General features: G+C 41.9%; 1 protein-coding gene across 1 annotated transcript in view; it reads left to right on the forward strand.

The window, feature by feature from the left end:
• LOC122792347 overlaps positions 1-17836 on the forward strand; it is a 480531-nt gene that overhangs the window by 269992 nt on the left and 192703 nt on the right. The window lies entirely within an intron of this gene.

Raw genomic sequence — 17836 nt, forward strand, 5'->3', positions numbered from 1 at the left:
CCATATGCCCTAACCACTGAAAGGCTCAAGGAGAGCTGTATAATGTCAGCAGTTAGGGCTCCAAACTTTGACAACTTACTTGCCTTGAAAGTGAGCTCTCCCTGCAGGTTTTGAGTGATCAACAATCAGCTAGCACTTCATCAAGGCTGGGCAGATAAATATTCTTCTGGGGTAAACCTTCCACTTTACCTAATTTTCTGAGGAAACATTTTCTAGAGAAAAGTGTATATTTAAGATTGGAAGTGTGCTTTTAGTAGTTGTCACTTAAATGACTTCTTCAAAAGTTAATTTTTTATTGTTTACCTCAAGGTGTAAACTGTTTTATGATCTTTTTTTGTGTAACAGTTAAGTGCATTTGTGTGGAAAATGATAGACTTGGACTTGGACTAGTGGTCTTGGGGGTTGTTGCTATTTTTTTCCCACAAATCTGTAAAATTCCTGTCAAGATGTTGACCAATTTTTAAGGCTGTGCTATCTGCTCATCAGGCACTTTTCTTGACTAGAACAAGGAGCTGTCTTAAGGTCGTTTGGTTCTTCCCACCCCCATCTGCAAGAAGAGGAAAGTCTCATGGGAGTTATTGGTAGTCAAGCTGGCTTCCTCACTGCATCAGGCAGCAATGAGTGACTCTGCTAGGGCCAAATTAGGTACCTTGGACCATTTATTGTCTTCTTTCAATCCCACTGGCAATGCTCCCTGAGGACCCTCTAAGGACTGGGAGTTAGGCACATCTTCTATTGCTGTTGAACTATCCTCTTTGGCAAGGAAAAAACACTCTTTTCCGTCTCAGAGGAAGGAGCAGAAGATGCTTTACCGTGAAGCTGACCTAAGATGCCTAATTTCCAGGGAAGTGTCTCATCTTTGGGTGATTCTTTTTCTATGCAGGTCTCCTAGGAATGGAATTAGAAAAACCAACGGGCAACAAGCAGAAGCAAAAACAAACCACAGGAACTGGGATGCAGCAAATTTCTTCAAAGGAATAATCATGAAAACACAAGCAGCATCTTATATACTAGTGCATCACAGCAATAAATGAATAAATCAATTAATCAATTAGAACAATAAATTGAATAAGCTCCATAGAATTAAGGGTACAATACATATATATGTATAGAAGAAATAAGAATACAAAACTATTCACTGCATAAATAATTAAAAAAGCAGTAGTATATAATAAATAACTATAATTACTGAATATTTAAATTCATTTCCAAATTCAAACCTCTAGGCTTGAGAGTACCAAATTTCAAAATAAATCTGCTTTCCAAATTTAACAGATTCTGCAAGAAATTACCAACATAGTGCAAATTAGGTTTTGCTAAAGCACAAAAAAATAAAGAATCCATCAGACCATAATGTACTGCATGAAAATGTTCAGAAATGGGACTATCAATCCTAGCATTACGGACATCACCCATGTGTTCCAAAATGTGTATTTTCAATTGACGTTTGGTTTGACCTATGTAATATTTTGGTGGAACACATCTACAACCAACAATATACACTACACCACATGACTTACAATTAAAGTTATTTCTAGCAATATATTTAACCCCATTGATGGTACAGCCAGATAAATTTCTGACTTTAACACAAACTTTGCATTTACCACACTTAAACATACCATGATGTAGACCAGAATCAGAGCTGGAAACATCAAAAGGCAAATACTTGGGTTTCAGAATTTCCTTTAAGTTGGCATACCTGCCATACAAAAAAGAAACATGATCAGGGAATAAATGACCTATATCCTCATTTTTATGAACAATTGGCCATAAGAAATCTACAATCTCTCTTAAAACCCCTGAAAAAGGAGAATATTTCGTAACAAAAAATATCTTCTCATTCTTGGAACATAAGTCATTGTTATGACCAAAACTTTTACAAGAAACTTTTGATGCTTTGTTCTCCTTAGTGTTTGGATTTAATAGTCTATTAAGACTTTTCCTAATCAAACTTTCAGAGTAACCCCTGGTCATCAATCTATTACAAACATTTGCAAATTCCGATTCTAAAAAAATATTTTCAGAAGTGTGTTCCTGTATATGTTTGAACTCACCAAAAGGGAGTGCCTCAATCTGATGTATAGGATGTGCACTGGTTGCATGTAAAAAATTATTAGAAGCTATCTCTTTCCTAAATGGTCTGAATTGAACTAGTTCTTGTTGGTCTACATACAACAAAATATCCAAGAACAGAATTTTATGTGGATTCACAAAATATGTGAATTCTAAACCAAATTTATTTTGATGAAGACTCACCATAAATTTATCAAATTCTGATGTATTTCCCTTACAGATGAAAATTAAATCATCAATGTATCTGTGGTAAGAAACAACCCTTCTCTGAAAAAATTCCAACGTGTACAAAAAATTAATCTCAAAGTATGACATGAATAGAATGGCATAAGTGGGGGCAAAATTAGCCCCCATAGCAGTCCCTTCTTTCTGAAGAAATACTTTGTGCTCAAACAAAAAATAATTATGAGTGAGTGCAAACTCCAAAAGTAAAATAATGAAAGAAGTACGTGGACCCTCTCCCAAAATTTTAGTAATGGCTTCCAGGCCACATTTTGTACTGATGTTAGTATATAAGGCCTTCACATCAACTGTAGCCCAATAGTAGCTAGAATCCCATTTAAAGTTTTTTATCAATTCACAATACTGATTTGTGTTACTAATATGAGAGGTTACATGTTTGAGTTCTTTTTTTAATATGCTATCTAGAAAAATACCTACATGCTCCAAAAAGCCTCCACAGCAGGACACAATAGGGCGGCCAGGGGTAGTGTGTAAAAGGTGGGATCCTTAGGACTAACAATAAACAAACTCTTAACATCTTTCCTATTTAGGAAACCTAACCTTTCACCCCTCTCAAGAATTTCCAAAAGTGCTGAATTGTATTCACTGATGGGATTCTTGGGTAGTTCAACATAAACATGGTCATTACACAGCAAATCATAATTCATTTTTAGGTAATGACACCTCTCCATGACTACCCACTTACCACCCTTATCAGCAGTACAAAAAACATACTTATTGGAAGCTTCCTTCATAATTTTGAGAGCACACCATTCAGATTTGTTGAGATTAAAAGTGATATATTGCTTTAGAAACATAGCATATTCAATCTCAGCCTTCTTACATAGAACATTTTCAAATGCCCTAAGAATAACAGAATTTTTTTTTTGGTGGACAAAAGGAACTACAGGTAGGTAATTGAGGTAATGTAAATTTACCATAGCCAGTAAAAAAATGCTCAGTGTTATTCACAATACTGCCCTCATTAATAGTAGGAACAAACCCACAACCAACATGAATCTCCATATCATTGGTTACCAACCCTTCAGATTCAAATTCATGTGTAGAAAGATCCAATAAAGGATCAAACAAAATGGAAAATTCATCAGAATCAAAAGAACAAAAAGTATTGTTCAAATCCATGTCAACACAAGCACATTCATCATTTACAACATTTTCCAAAAGCCTGTTGTTAAAACTGTAATCTTTTTCAAAGAAAACTTTTAAATATAGTTTCCTACAAAAACGTTTGATGTCCATAAGAATATCAGAAAGAGCAGGTATTTCGGTGGGCACAGATTTACTGCCCCTATTTAACACCATTTGCATGTCAGGCGTTATAACAAAGTCGCTGAGGTTAACTATATTCATACAGTTGAAAACAGGTTCTGTAAGAGCGCCATTATGAAAATTAAAGCGCTTAACAGAAAAATTAACAATAGAACAAGAGGCAGTCCCAGAGTCAATTTTAGTGATGGAATCAGTACCTTCTATTATGACCCTTAGGACGTGACTTGCGTTTGGATCCCTGACGAAAATTCCATCTACCATGTTCTTCCGTCTCACTCGACATGCCAGTATCATCCATAAGGTCTACCCTCTCAAAAGAAACGCTTTTCTTGCTGCTAGTAGCTGTATCAGACGATGAAACAGAAGAGTCACGCCCACTTCGTGAACTTCCTTCTGACCCTCTCTTATGGAACGTACCATTTTTACGTTTGCGCTGCCAAGAGTATATTAAATTCTTTTTAAAATCATTGATGTCCCTATTTAGTTTTTTCTTTTTTCTTGTAATGACATCACACTCAATCTTGGAAACTGCGCTGTTGATATCTTTCATAGCCACAATAAATGCTGGATTAGCATATTCATCTGATAAACTAGCCTCACCTTCCGCAGTTTGTGCTTGGATTAGTCCTAAACTCCTACGATTGCGTTTAATCAAAATCTTTAGCCAAGTGAGAGTACATTGTAACGAAGCTGTCTTCCATTCCTCCAAATATTCATTTTCATCCTCCGAAAACCTGTAAGCAGGAAGTTTGTCAATTCTCAGCCCTCTAGGTGTCACAGATAGTTCAACATATTTCTCCAATAAACGAATGTCGTAAAACAAAGAAGTCTCCTTAATTCTTAGCTTTTTCAAATCTTCAAATTTTTTGTCAAGAACATTGTTACCAGATATTGTCCACGGATCAAATTGAGCCAACTTGTGATCCCTTTCCTTAGCCAAGTTAGCAAACAAAAGTCCATTACCATCTGCATTCAAGTTCGACATCATAAAAACTGATCCAGCTCCTCCAAAAGAATTAGAAAAACCAACGGGCAACAAGCAGAAGCAAAAACAAACCACAGGAACTGGGATGCAGCAAATTTTTATTCCGGTACCTCGGCACAACGCCTTCAAAGGAATAATCATGAAAACACAAGCAGCATCTTATATACTAGTGCATCACAGCAATAAAAGAATTGCTTGCTTTTTTAATTATTTATGCAGTGAATAGTTTTGTATTCTTATTTCTTCTATACATATATATGTATTGTACCCTTAATCCTATGGAGCTTATTAAATTTATTGTTCTAATTGATTAATTGATTTATTCATTTATTGCTGTGATGCACTAGTATATAAGATGTTGCTTGTGTTTTCATGATTATTCCTTTGAAGGCGTTGTGCCGAGGTACCGGAATAAAAATTTGCTGCATCCCAGTTCCTGTGGTTTGTTTTTGCTCCTAGGAATGGAAAACAGAAAGGTAGGCATATGTCTATTCCACTTTCACACAGGATAGACAGGGAAGATTTGCTGGGGTCTGCTAAGGGCATATCTCAACCTTTAATTCTTTAAATTCTGATTCCTCATAGAGTTTTAAAATAAAATAAGACAAGGATTGTATTTCTCCCTTGCTTGTGTCACAGGAAAGATAATCTGATTCTGAAGAATGTTTTTTTTTTCAGATTCTTCTCCTGAAGAGTTATCATTTTCTGAAACTAAAGCTAGAATAGAATAATTGTTTCAGTGAGAAAAGTGAAATTTAAGATTCCCATCAAAAATTGTTATGATTTGTTACATATCCCTCAGCCTGCAGCTGTTCCTCCTGTTTTACCAGCGGTAAATGTTTTCTTGACAGCCTGCAATATGCTTGACAGTCAACTTTATGCTATTTAAAAGTCTGATAGATTATATAAGGTCTCCCAGACCCACAAATATCAACTTTCAAATCCCAAATCAGACCTTGCAGTCATTTCTTTGGCAAAACCATCTGCTGTGCAACAGCCTTGTGAATGCTAACCCTATCCCTTCTGTCAAAGATGGGAAAGCTTTTGAGAGATTTAGGAAGAAAGTATATTCTTCTTCTATGTCAACCTTGTGAATTCTAAACTTCCAGGCTCATGTATCAAAATTTCAACTGTCTTCTTTTGAAACATAGGAAAACAAACTGCTAACCTCTCTTCAACAGAGACTAAAGCATCTCTGAATTATTTAATAGCTTCTGTTTCTCAGTTAAGCAAATACTCTTTAAAGTGTTCTCATGACTCTGCTAATGTCGTATCCAGACCAGCTGCCATTGAATCAATTAGGAGAAGGTTTGCTTGGTTACATTCACAAAAATTACTAGAGTATGTCAAAGCTGAGTTCTTGAATTCTCCCCAAGATAGAGAGGTTTTGATTGGCCCATCTTCTGCTGAGGTCTGTAAAAGATTTGATGAAAGAGGGAAATTAATTCAGGTGGTGATACAACATTTTTGCCAACTTTTCCAAAGTTTAATAGGACTATTCTTTCTAATTCAAGATCCTTTTATAGGAAATAAAACAGTTTCAGTAAAGTATAGGCAAGCATAATTTCAAAAAGGAATGGTAAAGAGGCTGAAAAAAGATGGAGAGCCTCCCGGAGCCAAGGACAGTCCAAAAAGACAGACTATGTTCCTTCAGGTGTTTCCCTCTTCTTACCCTGGCAACCAATTAAATCTTTCCCAAAGTCTAGGTTTTCATTTTACTCAGTGGCATAAGATAACCTCAGACAAGTGGGTTTTGTGAACCATTCAAAAAGGTTACAACTGGCAATGAGATTACCTTCCTTCTTTACAGTGAATTTCTCCTAATACCTCAAGCCAATGTTCTCTGTTTCCTCCAGTCCTGGAACAAATGCTATCTGTAAGGGTCATAGAACCAGTTCCTCCAGAACAAAAGGGAAGGAATCTTATTCATAAATCTTTCTGATGCCAAGGAAGGAAGGGCCTTGGTAATAGTCCCAGACCTTTCTTTTCCAAACTTTCACATCAAAGTCCCAAACTTCAAGATGCGTTGCCTTCTGTCTATGTTACTGTCATCCCACATCTCACTTTTTTTTGTTAATACTAGATTGAATTGATGCTCACACCCCAATCCCAAAATATTCCAGTCATGTTTTAAGATTTTCTGTGCCTTGCTTACATTTCCAGTTCTCTTTCTTTCCATTTTGACTATCTATTCTCCAGGGGTGCTTAAAAGTGTCTTGCACCAGTAATACCTCATTACAGGTTGCAAGGCATTCACATTTTTCCATTTTTAGATGACTGTCCAGACTCTTTTTTCAAAATGTCACAAATCCCTGGCCTGGATAAAGGACTTCCTTCTCAGTCTGGAGTTTCAGGTGAACTTACAGAAATCTTCACTCATTCCTTCTTACAGGATAGTGTTTTGGAGTACCTTCTGGATACAACCCTCATGGGGGCTTGTCTTCCTCAAGACAAAGTTGACCTTTACAAGGAACAGTCTCTAAATTCTTCCACCCAGTCTCTAACATCAGCCAGGGAATATCTCAGGGTTCTTGGTTTCATGACCTCTACAATTCTCATTGTTTCTCTGTCCAGACTTCACATGAGAACCATAAATGATACCTCATATCTGTTTGGACCCAATACCAGGTCCCACTTTCTTTTTAGATCCCAGTACTGGTGTTTATCTACTGCAATTTACTTTGATGGGTGAAACAGTTATCTCTCAACCCAGGTCTCCCCTTCTCCCTTACAGCTCTCAATCTATAACCATAGATGCCAGAGACTTTGCTTGAAGAGCTGTGTCCAAGGAGGTGAAAGTTCAGGGCCTGTGGAACAAACAGACAGATAAAAACACATAATTATTAAAGTAATTATGGCAGTAATAAATGCTGTCAATTCTCTAAATCATCTTTGGACCCCAAGACCTCTGCTGGTAATCACAGACAGCACCACAGTTATGCGGGTCATAAAAAATAGAGGTAACCAGATTATACCCCATTGTAGACTAGCTATGGTAGCCTGGGAACTATCAACTCAGCTTGCTTTTTTTCCATTCAGACCAAAATATTATTTCAGGATCAGGACAGACCATCATGAATGGAAACTGAACCCAGGGATCTTCCGGGAACTGATCCACCTGTGGGGAACGCCTCAAATAATTCTGTTTGTCTCAAATCACAACAGACAGTTAAAGAAGGTCTGATCCAAGATTCTTTGCAAACAGGCCTGGAAGACAGACGCCTTCCCATTCCCATGAAGTGAATGTTCCTCTATACATTTCCACCCTTTGCACTATTGAAAGATTCAGAAGGATTCTCCAAAGTTAATTGTGGTGATTCTCTCTTGGCCCAGGCAGCAGTGGTCCTACCTTCTTTTGAAAATAGCCAAGGGTAATTACCACAGCCTTCATCACAGACTGGACTTACTCACACAAGACAGGGTTTGTTTGATACACCCCCAACCTGAAACTTCTTTAACTGACTGGTAGGATAATGGAGTTTTAATAAATTTTTGGTACCTGCTTTCTGTGGAAGTGCAGCAGCTATTAAAGGAGACTAAGAAACCTGCTACTAGAAAATCATACATGGGTAAATGCAAGAACTGTTCTATTGGGGCCAGACTAAGAACCAAGGCTATTTTAAGACCCATATGTCCCTGATTTTCTAATATTTGTGTGAGTTATCATCCTCTGTCCTTCCTTACTCGTCTTCACCTCTCTGCCATCTCTGTTTTTCTGCCAATAGATCCCACCTTTCTAGCCAGCCTCAAGCCCGGCCAGGCAGGTGGGGTGGCAGCCGCGCTGCTCTATCAGGGGGCACTTTTCAGTTTTTATTTATTGTAGGTAGGTAGGCCAGGGGGGGGGGCGGGGTGGTGTAGGGAGGGGTGGTGCCATGAGCCTTTGCCTAGGGCACCAGTTGACCTAAGGCCGCTCCTGCTCAAGCCGTACAGCTTTTGAAGGAAAATCTATATATATGTCTACCTAGAAGACAGGTGGCTCCTTCTTGGGACCACAATTTTGTTTTAGAGAACCTTACACTTTTTCCATTTGACACACATAATCAGGCTGAATTGAAGTTCTTAACTTGGATAGCAATGTTACTGATTGCTCTGATGTATTTAAGAAGAGTGTCTGAGTGCTCTTATGCTGAGTCAGCCTTATCTCATTTTTCATAAGGACAGGGTATTTTATCTTTAACAACAAAGCCTTCTTTTATGCCAAAAGTGGTTCCAGAGCTTATTTTCAGTCAAGTTATCCATCTCCCTGTTTTCTTTCCAGAACCTAAAAAGGAGAAAGGAAACTGCATACTATGAATTTACACAGAGAACTTAGGCACTCTCTTGACAGAACAAAATCTTTGAGGAACAAAATCTTTGGGGAAGTTTGTCCATTTCCTTTGAAGGTAATTAAAAAGGACGTGTCAAAACAAACTATTTCCAAATGGTTGTCTCATGCTATTACCTTTTGTAATACCCACCACAACAAAACAATTTATTTATTTAACATTTGCTTACTGGGAAAATCTGACTTGGAATGAAGCCAATTTTCAGTGGAGGCCTGGGGAGAAATGCTCCAGATGCATGTCTCTGTAATGTGGGAGGAAACAGGAGTACCTGGAGAAAACCAACACAAACTCAGGGAGGACATGCAGACTCCGCACAGAAGGCTCTCCAGCTGAGAATCGAAACGGAGAACCTCTTGCTGTGAGGCATCAATGCTACAGCTGCACCACTGTGCCATCCAGTTCCAGGCAGGTTCAAGTCTCATCTGTGTTTTTTTTTGGAAAAGGGTTGTATTGTAAAGTATTCTAGAAGCAGGAATTTGGTCCTCTGAGCACACCTTTACAAAATACTATAAATTAGATTCCTTCTGTAGGACTAGGACAGGCTTTGCTATGACCAATATCTAGGGAAATTCGGACCTTCATCCTTCCTCCTCCCAAGCAAAGTTATGGCAATCTACTCATAGAGCTAAGGCTACTGCAGAAGTAATCATAATGATGAATATAGTGCAGTTGTGTAAGTAAACTTGCCATAACAGTAGATGTTCAAATGATCACTACTGCATTAGATCCCATCACTGAACTGCCCTACTCCAACTAAACTGGCTTGATCTCCCAAATTACCTCACATACACCCAACTCACTATGGCCCATGGCATACTTTACCTCCCAGACAAGTGTCCTGCACTCCGCAACCTACTTCAACCACAGACTAATAAAAGGCTACTTAGCTTTTCTAACAAATTCCTCTTACAAGTCACAAAAGCTAACAAGTTTTCTGGGGATTCTCTTTACCCCAACCGCATTGCCAGAACATGGAACTCAATCCCCCAAAACAAACTTACCACACCAAATCATCTACAGTTCAAATTTCTCCTCAAATCTTACCTATCTAATTCTTGGCTCTGCTCCTGCCTTACACCTGGCTGATTCCTTCCCCCATTCCTGCCATCTTTATAGGCTTTCCTTCACTACACCTCTATGTTAATTTTTACTCACTCAGTGTGATAGGAGTCTCTCTTTCCCATCTAATTCCCCTCCCAGACACTCTCTCTTTCTAGATCCCCTGTATATTACTCTGTGCCTCATGCTTCTTCTCTTTCTTTCTGAACTTCTCTGCTGCATCTTACTCTAAGCTTACTTCTGTCTTAGTTTACCATACCTTTCTATAACTACTTACCACCATCCTTCTCTTGTATAGTTCAATCTGTTCTATCTTTTCTTAAATGTCTCTATTTATACCTTGTTATCCTTGTATGTACCATTACTGTATGAGCTTATGTATTGTATAATTTATTATTTGCAACAATCTTTATTCTGTTTGGATCTTTTTGCCCGGGCCTCCACTGAAAATGGGCATGTGGCCAGTAGGACTTTCCCAGTCAACAAACATTAAATAAATAAATAAAATAAATTACCCACTCTCTCCCTCCATCCCCTTTTATTTTTATATACCTTTATGCCAAGGTATGATCCTTTATTTTATTTTCCTACCATTATCCTTGTCAGGGCTTTAGTCTGTCTTTCCATTGGCATGAAAGCTCTGAAAGACTTGGCACCCAAACCTGACTTTTTAGTAGGACAGCTTAAGCTGACTAATGGTTTGTCACATGGAATGTGCTCTGAAAGCTTTTGAATCTGGTGGGCTGTTATGTTCTTAGAAAGATATAGCCCATATAGCTAAGGCTACTGCAGCAGTGATCATTTGAACATCTTCTGTTATAGTAAGGTTACTTGCACATCTGCATTTTCTTGCAAGTGGATGTTGATGTGAGTTCTATTCCTTAGTGCAGCCAGGGACATTCATGGTCTGTATTGTTCCCACCTGGGATTCCATAACACCTGTCACAGCCCCATGTAGGCAATGCAACCACATCTATAACAGTTGTGCTCCCTGTAAGCTATGAAGAGCATGTTTCCACTACATTTGGACGCCTAGGCACTGCTGTCTCTCTATACTATATACCTAGCTTCTCACCAATTCCTGCAATGTCACACAATACTGTCCACATCTTTAGCTCCCCCTTCCACCAATGTGCCTGTTTTTAATCCATATTACTGTCCCCACCCCTATGTACAAATGCTGTGTTTGTTACATGAGCAGATAATGTCTTATGCATAACTTGGCCAGTCAATGCACTCTGCAGCATAGCTTGGGGGTAGTACTACATGTATATGTTGTAATCTTTGTTGTATTCAATGTAACCCATAGCTGTGGACCAGTTTCTGCCTCTTTGCTAGTGCTATGGAATACTGCACCCACCTGTACCTCACATGGTCTTCCCTGCAGCCTGTTCCACTAATGGCTCCTCATCTAACACCACCTCTGCTGCTGGCTTTGGTCAGTTTTGTCCTGTCATGGCAATCCCCTACTCTAACTATCTGCATACCACAATGCTTTGCAGAACTGCACAGACAGCAAATAACTTGCTGCAAGTCTCAGGATCAAACCATGGAATGCCACCAGAGGAAGGCAGGCAGACTAAGTACGCTTTCATCAGTCCGAACACTCAGTTGACTATATTGTGGGTCTGTGATAGCTCAGCATTGTATTGTATCTTAGCCATCCTCTCTTAGCTGAATACTGGTGCCTTCAGCCATGGCTCCAGGGCATATCTGGCATCAACAGTATGATATCTTTGTGTAAAGTTCCCCTGAACAAATTGTTGATGTAGTTCAGATGTATGCCAGATGCTTGAAATGAGGGAACTGCCTGGATGTTACATAGATGCAATACATATAATACACTATGCATTGCATACCACCTGGCAGTCATTATAATGGAAACCATTCCAGTTGATGTACCACTGTCCATGTGGACCAGGTGGGGCCTTGCTGGCAGTGTGGATGGAGTCACTGGCCTCACCCCAAAACCTCAGGGAAATGGGTTATTTCATAGAACACCACATCTGCACAGTTGTGTTTCTGTCCTCTTCAGTCCATGGAAACCACATGTACTCCTCCACATGCTGCAGCATAACATTTAGTAACTGACGTAATATTCATGAGGCAGTTGCCTATGATACTCCCACTGTGTCCCCTGATGATCACTGGAAGGTTCCTGTAGTAAGACATTCAATGATGTTGTTGTTGTCTTTTGGCTTTTCCCGGTTAGGGGTCACCACAGCAGAACTCTGGTCCGCTAATGATTGGCAGGTTTTTTTTCACAAACGCAGAGGTGCCAGCTTGATGTTCAACCTTCAATGAAGGCACGCCCATTTATGCATGTCTATCGAATGCCCACCCAACCGCGGGGAGGACGCAGACTCCACACAGAAGGCACTCCCCACACTCCAGCTGGGAATCGAACGGGAGAACCACATGTACAATATTGTCCACAGGGCCTGAGATTCTATGTAGCTATCTATCTATCTATCTATCTATCTATCTATCTATCTATCTATCTATATATCTATTTATTTATTCATTTAGATTTGTTTTGTTTACTGGGGTAACGCACTGATCAATACTGATCAACTTCAAGCTCAGCCAGTGTGAAATTCAAAACATTTCACAAACAAAAAATACAGAATATGTAATGTGGGTAATTGTTTTTTCAGTTCTGGTAGCATTTGATGCTGGAATATCACAAGATTGTGAGTTCTACTCTCACACCAGATGCATAGATTCATTTTCTATTGCTGACATTTCAATGCTGCATGAGGTGGGTGCTGCTCTCATGAAATGTCTTTCAAAGGAGATGTTAAACCAAGGTACTATCTGCCTGTTGGTGGTAGCTCAGGTGGTTGTATAGCATCACATTGCAATTATAGTAGAAAATAATAGAGGCTACTTATTACTGTTAAGCAATCATCAATATATATTTACATTCTTTTTTGCAATATTTTCATATCACCAGCTTCCATTTTAATTCCTCCCTTTCTTTGCCACAAACACCACAAACAAAATATTATATTTGAAGTAGTTAACTTCATTTTATCTTCAACCTGTGGGTATCCAGATCCATATCGGATCCGAGCTGGCAACTTTACAAGCATCTGCTCCAAGCTCCTCCCACTTACCCATAGCACACCACCATCTCCTGCCTTCTCCCAGATCTCGTTTGCCGCTTCGTGCATCAGCATCGTGATCTCCACAGCTCTGTGCTTTAGTGGTACTGTAAGTGCTTTTTGGGGGTTTGTTTCTAGTGAGTTTTTTCAGTTAGTTTCCCTTTCCCTCCTCCTAATGCTAGTTCATCGTTTTTATGTAAAAAAAAAAATATATATATATATATATATATATATATATATATATATGTATATAGATATATATCATGAGGTAGTTTTGTGTAGGCCCTTCCCTTAGTGTGTGTGTGGTCAGGTAGACTGACTGTGGTTGTTTGTTGCTTTTCTGGATGTCTGAACAACCAAAACCTACTTTTAAAAAATGCACAGAGTGTGGCCATAAGCTTTCATCAGCAGATGGCCACACTCTTTGTGTTGTTTGATTGGGCATTGCACATTGGTCTGTCCAATGCAGCATTTGTGCAGGGTTCAATCCAAGGGCCCTTAGAGACAGAAAGGCCAAACTTGTGGCGAAAGGCCTGCTTCCAGCATCTACCTTGGATTCTTCTACAGCCTCGGCCTCTGCTTCTACCACAACTCCCGCCCAACCCCCCCTCAGGCTGGGACTCACCCCCCCCCCACTAGACCTGGTGAAGGGGATGTTGCCAAATGGAGAGACAAAAAGGACAGACACAAGGATGCAGAGAGAGGAAGAGACAAAGAGAAGAAAGGGGATAGGCCCCGTAAAAGGTCTCCAGATTGGGAGTCCTTCCCAAAACCTATTTAAAGGTCTCGAGGCCTGTTTCTTCTCGTCTCTACTCCCCTAGATTTTCCCTGGAGCCTACGGAGCCAAGGCCTTCCTCTAGATCCTCCCAGTGACCAGCCAGATCTGAGTCGGTCGCTTCCTCGCGCTCGAATCAGAGTTTTTCTCAAATGGATATGGACAGGATGATGAGGAGATTCATTCGGACCCAAATCCAGATGGGAGTCTTGCCAGGGCCCTCTCCCTCTGAATGGGGGACCTCCATGCCATTCTTTCACCCGATTTCTCCTTCCCCGATCCAGCCTGCGGTTTCAGGGTATATGGATCTGAGGATCTTCGGAGCTGGGGATTCGGCGCAGATGGTTCCTCCAACCTCGACTTCAGTGATTACCTTGCATTTCTCGGATCCGACTAGCTCAGATCCGTGCAGCTCTCGGGGCCGAGGATGGGGAGTCGGACCCAAGGGGATGGATGTGTCTTCGGCTCCGACCTTGTCAGATCTAAGCCGTTCCTTCAGAGCTCCGGCTACTCTAGCCTCAGCTCCGATCCTCACAATGAACCTGGGGAGAGGTTCCTCCTTGTTGGGCTCTAAGGAGGTGCACTCTCCATTGGCTTTTGTCATGGTGGAGAGGGTTCTCTCCCAAGGATCGAGACCCCAGCCTATTTCCTTGGATTCCACCCAGACTCCCTCGGATTCGGTTATGACTCCCTTCATCTTGTCTCAGGGACAGCCCGTGCTAGAGGAGCCCCAGGCAGTTCCCCTGGAGGAACCCCCTGTGTCTCACGAGCCCTCTTCAGAGAGTCCCACTGAGGAGGATCATCATAAGCACATGTGCAAAAGGAGGCACTTGGACTCCCCTGAGTCCCTTATTGAAGATACTGATTTAGATGAAGGAGAAGGTTCCCCCAGGTCACCTCCCGAGGATGTCTCCTTTGGAGACATCATGGAGATCCTCCGCCAGAGTGGAGGTTGGTCAGCCCCAAAATCTTCTACGAATGAATCAGTGTTCCTGGAGGCTTTTGGCACGGGCCCATCTACTTCCTGGGTGTCCCCGCTGGTGGATCTTGTAGTGGATCATATCACCACGTGGGCATGGAAGGAGCCTGACACCATAGAGCCGATACCTAAGTGCCCGGATAAAATTCTCTTTCCACCCTCTGACAGACAGGCATGGTATAAAGGATCCCCGGTGGACACTATGGTGGTTGCAGCAGCCACCAAGAGGGAACTGACTGACTCAAGAGAGTTCCTTGGTCCACCCTCCGGATAAGGAATCCAGGATGGTGGATCAATTTGGGAAGCAAGTGTATTCTTCAGCAAGGTTTTCCATCTGAGCGTTGAACTACTTGGCACACATTACATGACTGCAGTGAAACCAAGTCATGGAGTTAGCTGAGTTGCCCCCAGAGTCTTTGTCGCAGGAGGACAAGCGTCTGTTCTCTGCAAAGATTTCTACTCTGAAATCAGTATCAAACATGTCCATGCACCTCCTTTCTCATGCTATGGAAGGAGCAGCTAGGGCAGCTGGGACTGGCGTTGCTATGAGGTGACACACTTGGCTCAGACTGTGTCAGTTTGCGGACCCCTTCAAGGCATCTTTTACAAATGCTCCCTTCGATGGTTCTTCTCTCTTTGAGAAGACCATACGTGACACCCTTGTCCAGAGTGAGAAAGAAGGGAAGACTTTGTCTGCCATCAGAATCTGTTTCTCTAGCCCTCAAAGATCCTTTTCCAGGAATTAGAGAGGGCAAAAGAAGATGTGACTCCGGAAATCACAGTTTTCCCGGGACTCTCAGGACAACTCGTCCCCTAGAGGCAGAGAGGGACATGACAGACGCTGGCCTAGAGGCAGAAGGGGTCCAAGAAACTTTGGGTCTTGGGAGCCCTTCTCGGACAGGCCCATGCACCAACCCTGAGGGGTTGCCTGACTTCCTACTCTGGAGGCAGTCAGGGGAAGATTATCATTGCACCCAGCGGCATAGGAGTCCATAACTGCAGATCGTTGAGTGCTTCAAATAATATCCAGAGGTTACACCATCCCATTTGCTGCCCCTCCAATCCAACCAAAGCGCCTCCCAGATGTTCCACCCACTCAAAGGGAGACGGCAGCGCTAGAGCTTTCCAAGCTACTTCAAAAATGAGCCATCAAACCGGTCCCCCCCCCCAATCAGTCCAGGTCAGGCATTTACTCCAGGTTCTTTTTACTGCCAAAAAAGATGGGGGACCTCAGACCCATTTTGGACCTGTCAACCTTAAACCTGGCTGTTGCCAAACAGAAATTCCAGATGGTCACCCTACAGTCCATTCTACTTTATCTTTGAGAATGCAAATGGATATGCTCGAGAGATCTCCAGGACGCTTACTACCATATCAAGATTCACAGAAGCTCCAGGAGATTCCTTCACTTCTGGCTGGGAGCCAGTCATTTCCAGTTCCGAGCCTTACCCTTCAGTTTCACCACAGCCCCAGGGTGTATACCAAGGTAATGGCAGTAGCAGTGGCTCACCTGAGGCTTCAGGGGATTCAGGTATTCCCTTACCTAGACGATTGGCTCCTCACTGCTTCCAGCAATCGTCTTCTTTGCCAATCCAGAGACTTCTTCCTACATCTTGCAGCCCTGTTAGGGATTATGGTCAATGTTCCCAAATCACTCTTGAATCCAGTACAGATCTTAGACTTTATCGGGGCATGGCTGGACACCCTTCAATTGAAGGTCTTCCTAACTCCAGACAGGGTCCAGAGTATAAGGGCTCATGTATCACTGATTCTTGGCCCCAGGTTACAGAAGGCGGTGGACATTCTCAGAGCCTTGGGCTCTATGGCTACAGAAATGTCTATCCTCCCCTGTCTGCATCTTAACATGCATGTTCTACAATGGACTCTAGCCGTACAGTGGTCTTGGCTGAATTTCCCCATGGAATACCCAATTTACATCAGCAAAGCCTGCAGGGCATCACTTCTCTGGTGGGTCCAGTCTCCAGAGATTGTAGCAGGATGCCCCTTTGTTCCATCCACAGCCCAAGCCACAGTGACCACAGGCACCTCCCAGCTCAGGTGGGGGGGCATTATCTGGGGAGGATGGTCCAAGGCGCGTGGTCCCAGATCGAGACTAGATTGCACATCAATGTACTGGAGATAAGAGCAGTGTTTTTAGGGTTGCAGGCCTTCCATACTGTTCTTCCTCTGGGGACTATTGCAATTCAGTCAGACAACATGTCTGTTGTCTGGTACATCAACAAACAAGGGGGAACCAGATCTTACTCTCTGTGTCGCGAGGCCATGAGAGTTTGGGAGTGGGCGATCTCCACCAGTCAGTTTCTGATTGCAACGCACATCCTGGGACGCCCCAACATTTTAGCGGACAAATTGATTTGGGCTATTCTAATGCCATACAAGTGGTCTCTAAAGCAGTCAGTAGCAGAGGAGATCTTCCTTGCATGGGGACAGCCTTGCTGTGATCTCTTCGCATCTCCTTCCAACGCGAAGTGCAGCAAGTTCTTCACTCTGATTCCCTCACCAGGGGGCAACCCCCCAGAGATGCTCTAGTCCATGCTTGGCCTCCAGGGCTCCTGTACGCTTATCCCCCATTACCACTCATTCAGAAGTTTCTTCAGAAGGCTTGCCGACTGGGGTGCAAGGTAATCCTCATTGCTCCATTCTGGCCTTGTCAGGTTTGGTTCCCCTTCCTCTGGTCTCATGTTCTAACTCCTCCTTGGATTCTAGATCCCTACCCGGATGTCATTTCTCATCCTTCAGGCACCTGTCTGCCCAACCTGGACAGCCTCAAGCTGACAGCTTGGTTGCTCCAGTTCCCTTAATTGCAAGGACTCAGGGTCTTTCGTCTTCAGTGAAAACTATTCTAGTGGCGGCTCATAAGACTTCCACTAGGAAGATTTACCGCAGTAAATGGAAGCGATTTTCTATTTAGGCATCTCAGAGAAAGCTGGGTCCTTTAATGGCCCCTGTTACCACAGCTACTGGATTTCTTAGCCAGCATTTTTCAACAAGAGGCCA

This window comes from Protopterus annectens, chromosome 1.part2 (genome assembly GCF_019279795.1).
Source record: "Protopterus annectens isolate FY-2018-M chromosome 1.part2, PAN1.0, whole genome shotgun sequence".
Classification (NCBI taxonomy): Eukaryota; Metazoa; Chordata; order Ceratodontiformes; family Protopteridae; genus Protopterus; species Protopterus annectens.